Source organism: Myodes glareolus, chromosome 7 (assembly GCF_982192425.1).
Source record: "Myodes glareolus chromosome 7, mMyoGla1.1, whole genome shotgun sequence".
In the NCBI taxonomy this organism is placed as follows: Eukaryota; Metazoa; Chordata; class Mammalia; order Rodentia; family Cricetidae; genus Myodes; species Myodes glareolus.
In genome coordinates this window covers 103191859-103205578 of record NC_142032.1, presented here as the reverse complement: position 1 = coordinate 103205578, position 13720 = coordinate 103191859, and positions in this window count along the sequence as shown.

Below are 13720 nucleotides of genomic sequence, written 5' to 3'. Positions count from 1 at the left end.
TTCCAAACACACAAAAACAGTGCCAAATGTGGCTTCCTTGTCCCACAGTCTCTCATACAAGCTGCAGTCAGAGGGTTTAAGAAAAATAAAGAGCTCTCTCTTTCCATCTCTCTCCTGAAGAGGTAACTTTTGCTCTCTCCCCCATCTCTCTCCCTCTCTCTCTCTTCTTTCCCCTTCTCCCTTTCCTTTTCCCTCCATAACCCACTACATAAATTCTATACCCCCCCAAAAAATATAGATAATCATATAAAAAGAGAGAAGTAATCAAAAAATAAGTCATATAAGGATGGGAAATATTTTTTTTTCAAGACGGGATTCCTCTGTGTAACAGCCCTAGCTGTCCTGGATTTAGCTCTGTAGACCAAGCTGGCCTCGAACTCACAGAGATCTGCCTGCTTCTGCCTCCCAAGTGCTGGGATTAAAGGAGTGCACCACCATAGCCTGACAGGATAGGAAATATTATAGCACAGGAATTTGGACCTTACATGGTGTTTTATTAATTTTGAATTTTTTGAATGCTAATAAACAGGTAAGAGAGAGACAATGCTGCTGAGAGACACTGGACTGTGTAAGGGACTGCTGAATTAAAGCAACCCATACACTTTAGGAATGGATTAATTTTAAAATGAAGTAAAAAAATATAATATGTTGATGAAGAGGTGATGTTTTTCTTTCTGTAGAAAATGAATGGCTTTCAGGTTAATAGAGATCAGATTTGACCAGATAGTCCTCCTAAGTATCTTGGTTACAGACATGGGGAAGGAAACCAGGAAAGACTACAGGACCGGCGACATGTATGCTGATCCCTCTGCATAGGAACAGCTTGGAGACAGATGGATGATAAATCTTGTTGGCTACAGAGTCCTCATGACTCATTATTACATGCCATCCTTTTTTATGGCATGGACAGAGAGTTATACGACAGTTTGGTTATGCAGTCCAAACGGACTAATAAAGTTGGCAAATGCTTTTTACCTGCTCAAACATAGAACAACAACAACAAAATTAACTTTCACTGACTATGCACACTACACATTTCATTCTTGTGTTAATACGGATATATATTACCTCTAAAAGTTTGTATATTTTCTTTTTTTGCAGGGGGTTCAAAACAGAATTTCTCAGAGTTTCTCTTGGTTGTCCTAGAACTCGCTTTGTAGACCAGGCAAGCCCTGAACCACAGAGGTCCACCTGCCTCTGCCTCCAAAGTGGTGGGATTAAAGGCATGCACCACTGCCCAACTACTTTGTGTGTTTTCAGAGCAAGGGGATCAAACGCCAATGAAAAGGGCGTGATCTAGCCTCTCATAATGTCTCTGTTACAGTTTCCTCAGAGAGCTACATCCAGAACAACTTCAAGGACCAGGGAATCAAGGGGGTTGTATCTGACCTGTTTAAGGTGGCTCCTTCAGTTCAGTTCCCTGGAATTTACAAGAATTCTTTGGGTTTGTGAAAACATAGTTTTAGACATATGCATTGTATAAACAGTAGCATATTTATGTCAGAATGACTGTGACAGATATGTTTGTACAATGAAAAGTATTTTTAAGACTATGGAAGGCAGCGTGAGAGAGAAATTTGATAACTTGTATTTGTCCCCACACTTTTATAACTTGCAGGTCTTGTATTTGTATTTTACTGAAATTTGTTTGGTGAGGCTGTCTTTTTAAACTGACAAAGTTCTAAGCTGTCAAACTGCATAAGAGATCTTTGAGAAGAATGAAATTTTACTTGAGTTACTGATTAAAAAATGACAGAGAACTTACTTAGTTGGCACCTAGAGCTACTCTTCAGGTCCTCCATGGTCACTGAGGGTCGTATTTGCCTTTTGCTCTTTAGTGCAGGGCCTGCCAGGCTCCAGAAGATTCTGTAGGCTAAGGAATCTGTAAGAAGACAAGCTTACCTTGACCTGAGCAGCTAGACTGTCGATTCCAGCAATTCTGTTCACTGTTTGAAGATCTTCAATTTAGATGAAAGGCAGTTTTTCCCAGTGGTCAGTGCTTGGCAGTTGAAGCAAATTGCAGATGGACATTGTTCTGTGCCCATTTGTCTTCTGTCTTCTTTGGAGAAAGTAGAGTCCTGCTGCTAGGAGCCAACCTGTCTCTTTTGGTTTTGAAAAGCTTTTAATAATTAAATATTTAAATGCTATATTCCCCAGACCTCTGAGCAGTTGAGGGCTGTTTATCAGATATAACTACAGTATAGAATCTGCCTGGAGAGCTGGGTCTGAGCTTGACTGTACTGACTCGCAACTTAACAGGTAAGATTTACACTTATAAAAAGACAGAAAGAAGGGAAAGCTGCTTGCAATAGAAGGTTAATGGCAGAACTGACAATAGTAGAGAACAGCTTAATATATTTTAAATCAGGGTGGGATTAAATACACCATATTGTTGTAAGAGACTTAAAAGTACATACCAATTTAAAACATGAAACTTGTTGCTTTGTTAGTCTGGAATAAGATATAATGGACAGACAATTATAACATTTAACAGTAAACATAGGTGCATTTAAGTTACACGTATGCATACACACAGTGACCAGGAATTGGGTGAAGTGATCCCACTGCACAAAAAACACATGCAACAGAGTCAGCACCAGGGGACCAGACAGGGAATACCTCAGTAAAGATGGTGGAACTTAGTCACCTGACCTGGCTCTCTGTTAAGATGGTGGTGAAGTCACCTGACCTCAATTAAGATGGTGGTAAGGTCACCTGACCTCAGTCAAAATGGCAGCAGTCACATGTTGTATGAAAAAGCCATGATTTTTGAGCTGCCAGAATTTTAAATTTAATAATGAGAGACCTAGAGGCGTGATCCACACTGTTGCTGAGCCACCATGCCACAAGCTGCAGCAGGGAGCAAAAGGCTGGAATTGAAAACAGTTGCCGTGTGGATTCAACCAATTTTGTACGCAGCAGTAGTGGTGGCAGGGACAGTTTGAGGAATCGCCTTCCATTTGCCTGTGTGCTGACAGTAGTTAGAAAGTTCCTGTAAAAGTGGAGCGGGCAGGATACCAGCAGAGTGAAGGTAGGAGCTGAAGAAGTAGGGCATTAAGGTCTGGGGTTTCAGGGCCTCTAAAAGTTATCGATCCCAGGGGGAGGCTGGATTGACGGACATGAATGGCTTGCTACCATAGCTGAAACCATGAAAACCAAAAAAAAAAAAAAAAAAAAAGGTGACACCACAAAGCCTATAGGAAGCCGTCTCCCCTCTATAGGGCGGGGTGTGAATCAGCGGTAACACTGCAGAGCTTGTAGGAGAGCATCCTCTGCCTACAGGCGGGGTGCCAAAGCCTGACTGGCTCTGGTCACCCAGAGGACACTCGAAGCAACCTTTCATGGTGGGGGAGGGGAGAGAAAGGAAAAGAAAAAAAGGAGAAAGAAAAATTAGAGGGACCCTAGACCCCCAGTCAAATGCACCACATAGCATGTGCAGTGCTAGGTCATCCAAACACGATATTAGCTAAGAGAAGCCATCCAGAGATGAATGTCAGTGAAGGTCTCAACCGTAGTTGTAAGGACCATGGTTGGGGGCTGTCCCGCATTTCTAGGAACACTAGAAGATTTCCAGGAGCTCAATGGTCAAACAGTTAAGATGGCCAGAATGGGGGAACTCACCAATTGAAGTCGGCGGTATGTGTAAATGCTCAGGTAGATGGACTGTTGTAAAGAAACCTGGTTCTCAAGCCCAGGGTTCCACACATCCTCAGCCAGCCTGCAGAGAGCCTGGCCAAGTCACCGCACCAATGTAAGATCCCCCAAGTGGCTGCAGCAGGCAGCGAGCCATGAGACCATGGCACAGGTCCCTCAAAGTGGCAGCAGGCAGCGGGCCATGAGACCATGGCGCAGGTACCCAAAGTGGCAGCAGGCAGCAGCCAGTAGGTCCTGAGAGCAGCCAGTCCCAGGCAGAGACAGCGCAGTTCCGCGAGTAGCTGCAGTGGGCCATGAGTTCCAGGCAGGGAGCCGCGTGGTGGGTGAGAGACCTCAGAGAATACAATGCTCACATTCCCAAGATATGGGTTGGGTGGTTTTTGGTCATTCAGTGGGTTATGGATGTTTGTCATCATTTAGGGGAGTTTACAGGTTGTTTACAAGTTGTTTGCGGTGAGCCCCCAAGTATTATACAGAAAATGCACAGCTGGCAGATATATTGAACTACCCACAGGAAGTGTGTGCATACACTCCACTTGGAGTAACCAGTTTTTGCGAGCTATGGGGATATCTATCCTTTGGATAAGTGACTGTCAACTCTGTAAAAATCTTGTGAAATCATGGCACTTCTCCCTTCAATAGTATCTATAGGACCCAGCCATGACAGACTCAATAGAGGCCTGAGTCTCAGTAATTTACCCTGGTTCCAAGAAAGACCACAATCTGAGACTGCCTGGTCTCCACCCAGGAACAGACTAGCCAAAGGAAATTCCTAACGTTTCAACCATTGTTGATAGGATCACCTGCCAGCACACACCTATCGCTTTTCAACAGGATACCCTAGACAAAAGTCAGCCAATCAGGGATGCTGAACCTTGGGAATCCCTCACCCCCACCTTTGCTACTACAAAAACCCAACCCCAGCTGAGCTCGGGGCTCTCAGAAGACTGCAATACTTTGGACACATGGAGAGACCAAGTTTGCAAACTTGTGTAAGAATAAAGGTTCTTTGCTTTTACATACAGGACTCGATTCTTCTTGTTGGTTTTGGAGGGGGAGATTGGGTCATAACAGTATCCCAGTATCCCAGCAGCGTGTAAACCTGACTTTTCCTGTAAGGGCAACCAATTACCTCCCCCCACACCATGAAGTCACGAGGTGAAAAGGATTCACTCAGTCAAATCTTTGTTCTCACAGCCAAAATCTAGATAAAAAGAGTCGCCCACAAACTTTCTTTATTGACAGTAGTCACTGATAAGAAAGGAGCCTCATACAGGAGGCAATATGTCTGTTCTAACAGCAGACTCAGGAAGGTGTAATCTACTGTTCCTTTGCTCTAAACAAACTGCTAATATTCTGTATTTACCCTTCAAATTGATTTCAACTAACATAAGATCATAGTCCAGGAAACTAAATTGTTTATACAGGAAAAAGGCCTGAGTCACTAAAACTAGCTTCAGAGAGAAAAATTCTTACCTGGGCACCTTGCTGGAGTCAAAAGCAGGGTCCCCAGAAGAGTTTCCTTTTAACTCAGCCAGCTAGATGCTAATACAAATTAATCCCAAGTCAATATAACTACCAAGGCTGTGTTCCCAGCCACATGGGAACTTCACAGCCACACCCACTCTGAGACATAAGTTGCTTCCTTGTCAGATTCACTGGTTTCTTGTGACTCTGTGAAATGCATGCTTGATACCATTGGTAAATCTATGGGATTGCTAGCTTGTCTGTCTGCCCATATAGACTGAAAGCTCCGTGGAGATCCCCTTTTTATAAGACTTATGCTCTTATCATCCCTTACCCTGTGCTATGCCCTTAGCCTTCCTTGTGCCTTACACCTTCTGCCCCTGTTCTTCTTGTTCTCCCTTCTTTCATCTTTCCCCAAGGATAAAGAAACTTGTAGGAGGGCTGGAGAGATGGCTCAGAGGTTAAGAGCACTGACTGCTCGTCCAGAGGTCCTGAGTTCAATTCCCAGAAACCACATGGTGGCTCACAACCATCTGTAATGAGATCTGGTGCCCTCTTCTGGCCTGCAGACATACATGCCAGAACACTATATACAAAATAGATAGATAGATAGATAGATAGATAGATAGATAGATAGATAGATAGATAAAAAGAAACTTGCAGGAAAAATGTGCATAAGTCAGTCAGTTAGTTCATTCTGTCCCTCAGATCCTGTTCCCTTGCCAGCTTTGGCTTGCTGTAGAAGTCCTGTTCTGAACTCAGAGGTGGTATCGGTTATAGTCAAGAAAAAAGCTGACCATAATGAGATTCAGACCTCATGTTAGAAAAGAAAAAGGGGTTGGGGATACAGAAATAATAGGATAAAAGGGTAGATTTTTTTTTTTTTGCTGTTGTTTTTGGTTTTTCTTTCTTTTTAATTGATATTTATTGAGGTCTACATTTTTCTCTCCTCCCCTCCCTGGCTCTCCCCTCCCCCTTCCAACCCTCCTCCAAGGTTCCCATGCTCCCTATTTACTCAGGAGATCTTGTCTTTTTATACTTTCTACTTCCCATGTAGATTAGATCTATGTAAGTCTCTCTTAGTGTCCGCAGTGTTGTCTAAGTTCTCTGGGATTGTGATATGTAGGCTGGATTTCTTTGATTTCTGTTTTAAAGCCACCTATGAGTAAGTACATGTGATAATTGTCTTTCTGTGTCTGGATTACCTCACTCAAAATAAGGTTTTCTAGCTCCATCCATTTTTCTGCAAAATTCAAGCTGTTATTTTTTTCTGCTATGTAGTACTCCATTGTGTAAATGTATCACATTTTTCTTATCCATCCTTTGATCGAGGGACATTTAGGTTGTTTCCAGGTTCTGGCTATCATAAACAAAGCTGCTATGAACATAGTTGAACACATGTCCTTGTGGCAGGATTGAGCATCCTTTGGATATATACCCAAAAGTGGTATTACTGGGTTTTGAGGAAGGTTGTTTCCTAATTTTCTGAGAAATCGCCACACTGACATCCAAAGGGGTTATACTAGCTTGCATTCCCACCAGCAACACAGAAGTGTTCCAAAAGGGTAGATTATTAAATCTACTTTCAAACTAAAGAAGGAACTACTAATCTTAAATATTTTACATTGGCATGGATTTTTGTAGACTGACACAAATTTAAAGTTACTTTTGTTATACTGTATATATGCTTCTACTTTCGTTTGAGGTATTTTTGTACATTGAAACAAATTTGAGGTTATTTTTGTTAGAACATACTGTACATACTGTTTGGTGGAAAGTTCCAAGTCCCCTCCCCTAGGAGTGGCCACAGACACCACCTCCAAGAAAGCCTGTCAAACAGTGACCCCTCCCCAGGGAGCATCAAGACCACTCCCACAGGATATTTAAACTGCCTCCCAGAGAATGAACAGTGGTCTCCCCTTTTCCCTCTCCGATGGCCATTTTGGTTCTCCTTTCCCCCTCTCTGTGCTTTCCTGGGGCCACCTGGAGTCCATTAAAGTTGGGCCTTTTCTAATTCAGTCTGATCTGGTTTAATTTGGATTGTTGTGTCAGTGGAGAGGCGTGTTGGTTGGAAAAATACTTAACACAGACATTTCTGCTCTTGTTTAAGGCATTGTACCTATGCAGCTCATTTAAAAAGTAACATAAATTTCCAGTCCTTGAACATTATTATTACAAACTATCTGGAATAATAAAGAAATGCAAGTTAGTAGTTAGTCACCTATAACAATCAAACTTGTAGTCACCTATAACAATCAAACGTGTTAGGCATGTTTTCAAGGTCAGAAATATATTTTAGATAGGTGATCTTCAAACACTTCAGAGATCTACACAATATGGCATTTAAGATGTTTTAATAACATAAGAGCTTTCATGACAATGAGACACATCTGGTCCTGGCAGCACCAATTTACTTCAGAGAAGATAATGGGCAATAAAGAACCTCCATATGGAGTTTGTTTTCTTTGTGGCTAAAGCTAGCCACTGGGAAAAATATTGCCCTTTCCTCAACTGCTGACACTAAGCTCTTCAAACTGAACAAATAGAACACAAAAGAAAGTTACTGCCAAACATTGTCAAGACAGGGTAGGTCAGTCCTTAAAAAAATCCTGCTTCACAGAAAAGTCTGCCAGATATTCTAGGCCTGTAGGCTGAAGATGGCTGCCCAATGTAACAAAAGAACCCTGGGAGACTGTGCAGGCAGCCAGATGTCTCTGTCAATTCTTAGTTCTGTAAATTGTTTGCTCCACACATCCTGTTTACCCAAATAATATTTTGTCCTTCTCAGGTCTCTGATGGAGTTGAATATGAGATAGTTATAATTCAATTTTCTTTGTTATCAAATTAAAAAAATGTAAAAAAGAGATGTAAAGTATCTAAGATTGAGATACATAAATGTGTAAGTTATTTATTTAAGAAAATGTTTAAGGTCTAAAAAAGATATTTTTAGGTTGGTATGATAAGAGCTATGATTTAAAAAATACATTAGGGAGCTAGAGAAATGGCTCAGTGGTTAAGAGCACTGACTGCTCTTCCAGAGGACCCGGGTTCAAATTCCCAGCACCCACATGGCAGCTCACAATTGTCTGAAAATCCAGTTCCAGGGGATCTGACACCTTCACACCAATGTACATAAAATAAAGACAAATAAATCATAAAAAAATACATTAGGTGCAAAACTTTTGACTCACTAAGATAGGATAGATAATATAGCACTTTCTCAGAGTTTGCCAAATACAAATGGACTGGAAACTGTAAATGTAATTCTTATATGATAAGAATATGTTCTTGTTGTATATAGTTTTACTACATTAGAGTTAAACCTTTCCTTTTTTCTTAAACAAAAAGGGGAAATCAGCACATGAATGGACAAACACTGTCTGTGAGTTCAAGGCCAGCCTGGTCTACAGAGCAAGTTCCAGGACAGCCAAGGCTACACAGAGAAACCCTGTCTCAAAGTACCACAACAAAACAAAGAATGGAATTCCGATAGATGTAGAGAGCTGCGGTGGAACTGGCCTAGCATGCACAAGACTCTGTCTTTGATCTGAAGCAGAGGAAAACGGAGATCCAAATCAAATTTCTGCCCACTGCTCATCCTCCCTCCCAGCTTTTGACAGGCCACACTCCTTGACCCTCTGTAAAGCTTTCAAAATGGCAAAAAAAAAAAAAAAAAAGAACAGAACCATAAATAACAAAACAAACCCACAAATAACAAGGATACATAAATAAAAAAGAGATGGGAATGTAATGCTCTGTCTCTTTAAGAGACAAGCCACGCCCACTCCCTTCCTGTTTGCAGCCTCAGTCTCCTCCCTCTCTCTCTGCCCCTTCTCGGAGAGGCAGCCTCTCCCCCCCCTTCTTCCCTCTTTCCTTCCCCTCCATAACCCACCTAATAAATGTCCAATTCCATTCTGTATGAAATGCCTATCTGCCTGTCTCACCCATCGCTGCCACATGGCTAGCCACTGGGGACTCTGCCAGAGACCAGCCACCTTCGTTTGGGGATCTGCCACGTGGTCCCTGCTTGGGATTGGCTGCTTTCAGGACCCTGGCAGCTTGCAGCAAACCCATTACATTGGTACTGAGACTCAAGGGGCTCTCCTGCCCAAGTTCTTTTCCATGGGTCGGGATCCTAAACCAGAGTTTTTTTTGTTTTTTTGTTTTTTTCTACTCCCCATTCTGCTGTGGTTGCTTCTCTCAGCTAAAATTGTGCTTGGACTGACCCAGGATCAGTCAGCCCCCACTAGCACTGCACATTCGACTGGGGGCCCAGTCTTTCTCTTTTTTTATCCATTTCTTTTCTTTTCTTTTTTTCCCCTCGCTGTAAAATGCCATTGGGAGAGGCCTCTGACCCTCTGGCTACCAGTCGTGACTAGATCCAGCCAGGCCTCACCTTCCCACTCATGGTCTGGGGGACACCCCTCCATGGGTCTTGCGAAGGTTGTGTGCTGATTCACACCCCGCCCACAGTCGCTACGTCTCCCAGTGTGCCTAGTGGTGTTTCATGAGTTTTCCCAATTTCGGCTGTGGGTAGCAGCCACTCATGTCCATCTCTCTCCCCTCCCCCAGCTTTTTTTCAAATTCCAGCGGTGGCATGGTGTAGCTTTTTCAGTTCCAGCCTTTTGCTCCCTCTGCAGCTTGTGGCATGGCAGCTCAGCCACAGGGCGGATCACGCCTCTAAGTCTCTCTTATTAAGCTTAAAGTTCCTGCAGCTCAAAAATTGTGGCTTTTCCATATAACATGTGACCACTGCCATTTTGACTGAGGTCAGGTGACTTCACTGCCATCTTGGCTGAGAGCCAGGTCAGGTGACCAAGTTCCACCATCTTTACTGAGGTGTTCCCTGCCTGGTTCTCCAGTGTTAACTCTGTTACCTTACCACCAAACCAGGTCAGGTGACCAGGTTCTCCCATCTTTACCCTGCCTTGTCCCCCCCTTTTACTTATTTTTTTTTCACTAAATTCCTCTTGTTGACTCTGTTACATGTGTGTTTTGCACAGTGGCATGCCTTTGGTAGAGCCCACCAAGAGCATCCACTTTCCCCAATTCCTGTTCACTCTATGTGTGTATGTTCATACATGTAACTTAAATACACCCATGTTTACTATTAAATGTCATAATTGTTCATTGCATCTCATTTCAGACAACAAAAACAATAAGTCTCATGTTTTAAACTGGTATGGACTTTTAAGTTTTCTGCAAAAACACTTTATATTTAATTCAACCCTTATTTAAAATATATTAAGCTGTTCTCTACTATTGTCAGTTCTGCTGTTAACCTTCTATTGCAAGCAGTTTTTTCTCCTGTCTTTTACGAGTGTAAATCTTACCTGGTAAGTTGAAAGCCAGTGCAGTCAAGCTCAGACACAGCTCTCCAGACAAATTCTATACTGTAGTTATACCTGATAAACAGCCCTCAACTGCTCAGAGATCTGGGGAATATGACATTTATTAAAAAAAAAAAAAACTTTTCATAACAAAAAGAGATAGGTTGGCTCCTAGGAGCAGCACTCTACTTCCCCCCAAAGAAGACAGAAGACAAATGGGCACAGAACAACATCCATCCACAATTCACTTCAACTGCCAAGTGCTGACCACCGGGGAAAACTGCCTTTCATCTAAACTGAAGATCTCCAGATGTGGACAGAATCACTGGAATCAACAGCCTAGCTGCTCAGGTCAAGGTAGGCTTGTCTTCCTACAGATTTCTTAGCCCACAGGATCTTCTAGAGCCTGGCAGGCCCTGCTCTAAACAGCAAAAGGCAAATGTGACCTTCAACAACCATGGAGGACCCTGTGGAGTGGCTCTGGGTGCCAACCAAATAAGTTCTCTGTCATTTTTTAATCAGTAACTCAAGTAGAATTTTGTCCTTTTCAAAGATCTCTGATGCAGTTTGAGAACTGAGAGGTTTTGTCTAAACTGAAGGACAACCTCACCAAATAAATTTCAGATCAAATTTCTCTCGCATGCTGCCTTCCATAGTCTTTAAAAAAAAAAAAGATTTATTTATTTATTAAGCATATAATGTACTGCTGGCAAGGAAAGCACCAGGTCTCATTACAGATGGTTGTGAGCCACCATGTGGTTGCTGGGAATTGAACTCGGGACCTCTGGAAGAGCAGCCAATGCTCTTACCCTCTGAGCCATCTCTCCAGCCCCCATAGTCTTAAAAATACTTTTCATTGTACAAACATATCTGTCACAGTCATTCTGACATAAATATGCTACTGTTTATACAATACATATGTCTAAAACTCTGTTTTCACAAACTCAAAGAATTCTTGTAAGTTCCAGGGAGCTGAGTTGAAGCATCCACCTTAAACAGGTCAGATACAAAGCCCTCAATTCCCTGGTCCTAAATTTTTTTTTTAATTTAACTTTGTCCTCTGTTCTGCCAATACCTTAACCAGGTGTAAGAGACACCAGACATTTCCATGCCACAAACACCGAACAGGAGCAAAGAGACCAGCTATGCCAGGATGTGACCAGCACCCAGCCTTCTCAGGTTCCCCCCAAAGGCGACACCCACAAATATGCCAGAAGCAGTCTCAAGAATCCGCTGACCCAATTCCTTCAACCTGGTGCCTAATCCCCTGCTTTATTATAAAAAAAAAAAGATAGGAATGTAATGCTCTGTCTCTTTAAGAGAAAAGCCACGCCACTCCCTTCCTGTTTGCAGCCTCAGTCTCCTCTCTCCCCCTCTCAGAGAGGCAGCCTCTCTCCCCCTCTCTCTTTCTCTCTCTCCCCCCCTTCTCCCCTTTTTCTTTCCCCTCCATAACCCATCTAATAAATGTCCAATTCCATTCTGTATGGTGTGCCTATCTGCCTGTCTCGCCGGCCACCACCACATGGCTAACACTGGGGACACTGCCGGGGACCAGCCACCTTCATTCGGGGACCTGCCGCAGTCTCGTGCGCTGTCCCTGCTTGGGACTGGCTGCTTTCGGGACCCTGGCAGCTTGCAGCAAACCCATTACAATCGCATCTCATTTTCTTTTTCCTTTTTCTTTTTTGTGTTTTGTTTTTTGTTTTGGTGTTGTTTTTTTGTTTTGTTTGTTTGTTTTTGAGCCAGTGTTTCTCTGTGTAACCTTGGCTATTCTGGAATTCACTCTGTAGACTAGGCTGGCCTCCAAACCCAGAGATCCTCCTGTCTTTGCTTCCTGAGTACCGGGATTGCCCCATTTGATTTTTATGTGCTGAGAATAAAGCCAACCCCCTCCTACAGCTGCCATGTGCTGCTTCCAAACAGTGCTGTGGCTCCTTGGAATACTTTAGGAACAACATAACATCAGAAACAGAACTACACCTGTTGGGCTTTAGTTTTACATAGTACGTGAAGTCCAATGTCAAAGCTTCTCTGGATTGTGTTGTTTTTCGTGTTACAGACATACCAAGCAATAACTAATCATGTGTTCTGTCACACACTGTAGTGCATCCTCTGGGCTCCATGAAGGCAGATGTCTGTGAAACTTCCAAACCACCAGAAGGGGAGAGGTATAGGGAGGCAGGGATATAACTCAAAGGTAGAATGTGGGCTGGAATGCCCAAAGCCCTGGGTCAGAATCCCAGAAACACACACACACACAGGCATGCATGCACGCGTGCACACACACAGGCACGCATGCACAAACACAACATTTGGGAAGTAGATAGGGCCGAGATGGAGACTCTGAATGGACTTCAAGGGAGAAACCCCAGGGGAGATCAAAGCAGGAAGAGAGACAGGCAAGACCTTCACTTTGAAGCTCAACTCTGGCAAGGATGGGGTGGAGACAAGGCATCAGAGCATTTCCACCGTTCCCTACCCAGTCTTCCAGCCGTCTAGGTCTTATGATATGCCAGATGTCTGAGTTGCTGCAGTTTGGATACAATGGGTGAAAAGCTACCTGACGAGGCACGTCTGCCACCCAATCCTCCCTCTGTGCTGGAGGTGATCAGTGCAGGAAAACAGCAGTGAATTTTGGTCTTCCTCCAAGTAAAGAAAAGGTCATCAGGAAAGAGTTTTGAACATACAGGAGACTGTGTGGACCAACCTGAAGAAGATGGCCTCAGTATAAAAGAAAGACTTGAGTTTGGGGTGGAAGTAAATGAGGTCATCCTAAGAGACCGTGCAGAGGGACAATGAACTATGACAAAATTTAATGGGTGCCAACATTTTAGGTTGTCCTAGCCCAACCGGACAACAAATGTAAGCCCCTAGCGATGGCACGTGCCTATAACACCACCACTCAGGCAGCAGAAACAAAAGAGTTATCACGAGATTGAGGCTAGTTTAGACGACAAAGTTAGTGAAAGGCCAGCCGGAGCTATACAGCAAGATCCTGTTTCAAAGCAAAAACCATTGTCTGATGAAGTCAAGCTGACTGCTAGATATGGACTTGCACATGCTTCTGTACTCACAGCCCTTGGGAAGCAGAGGGGTCACAAATTCAAGAGCAGGTGTGTTGGATCCCAGGCCTTACCCAGCTCCTCGAGGCGCTATGCAGGACTGTTTACCCAACCAGTCTAGCTTCCTGTCATCTCCTCTGCTCGTTCCACCTAGCGGCTAGGGGAATTAGCATAGAGAGTAGAGAGCCTTATCCTCTATTGGCATGG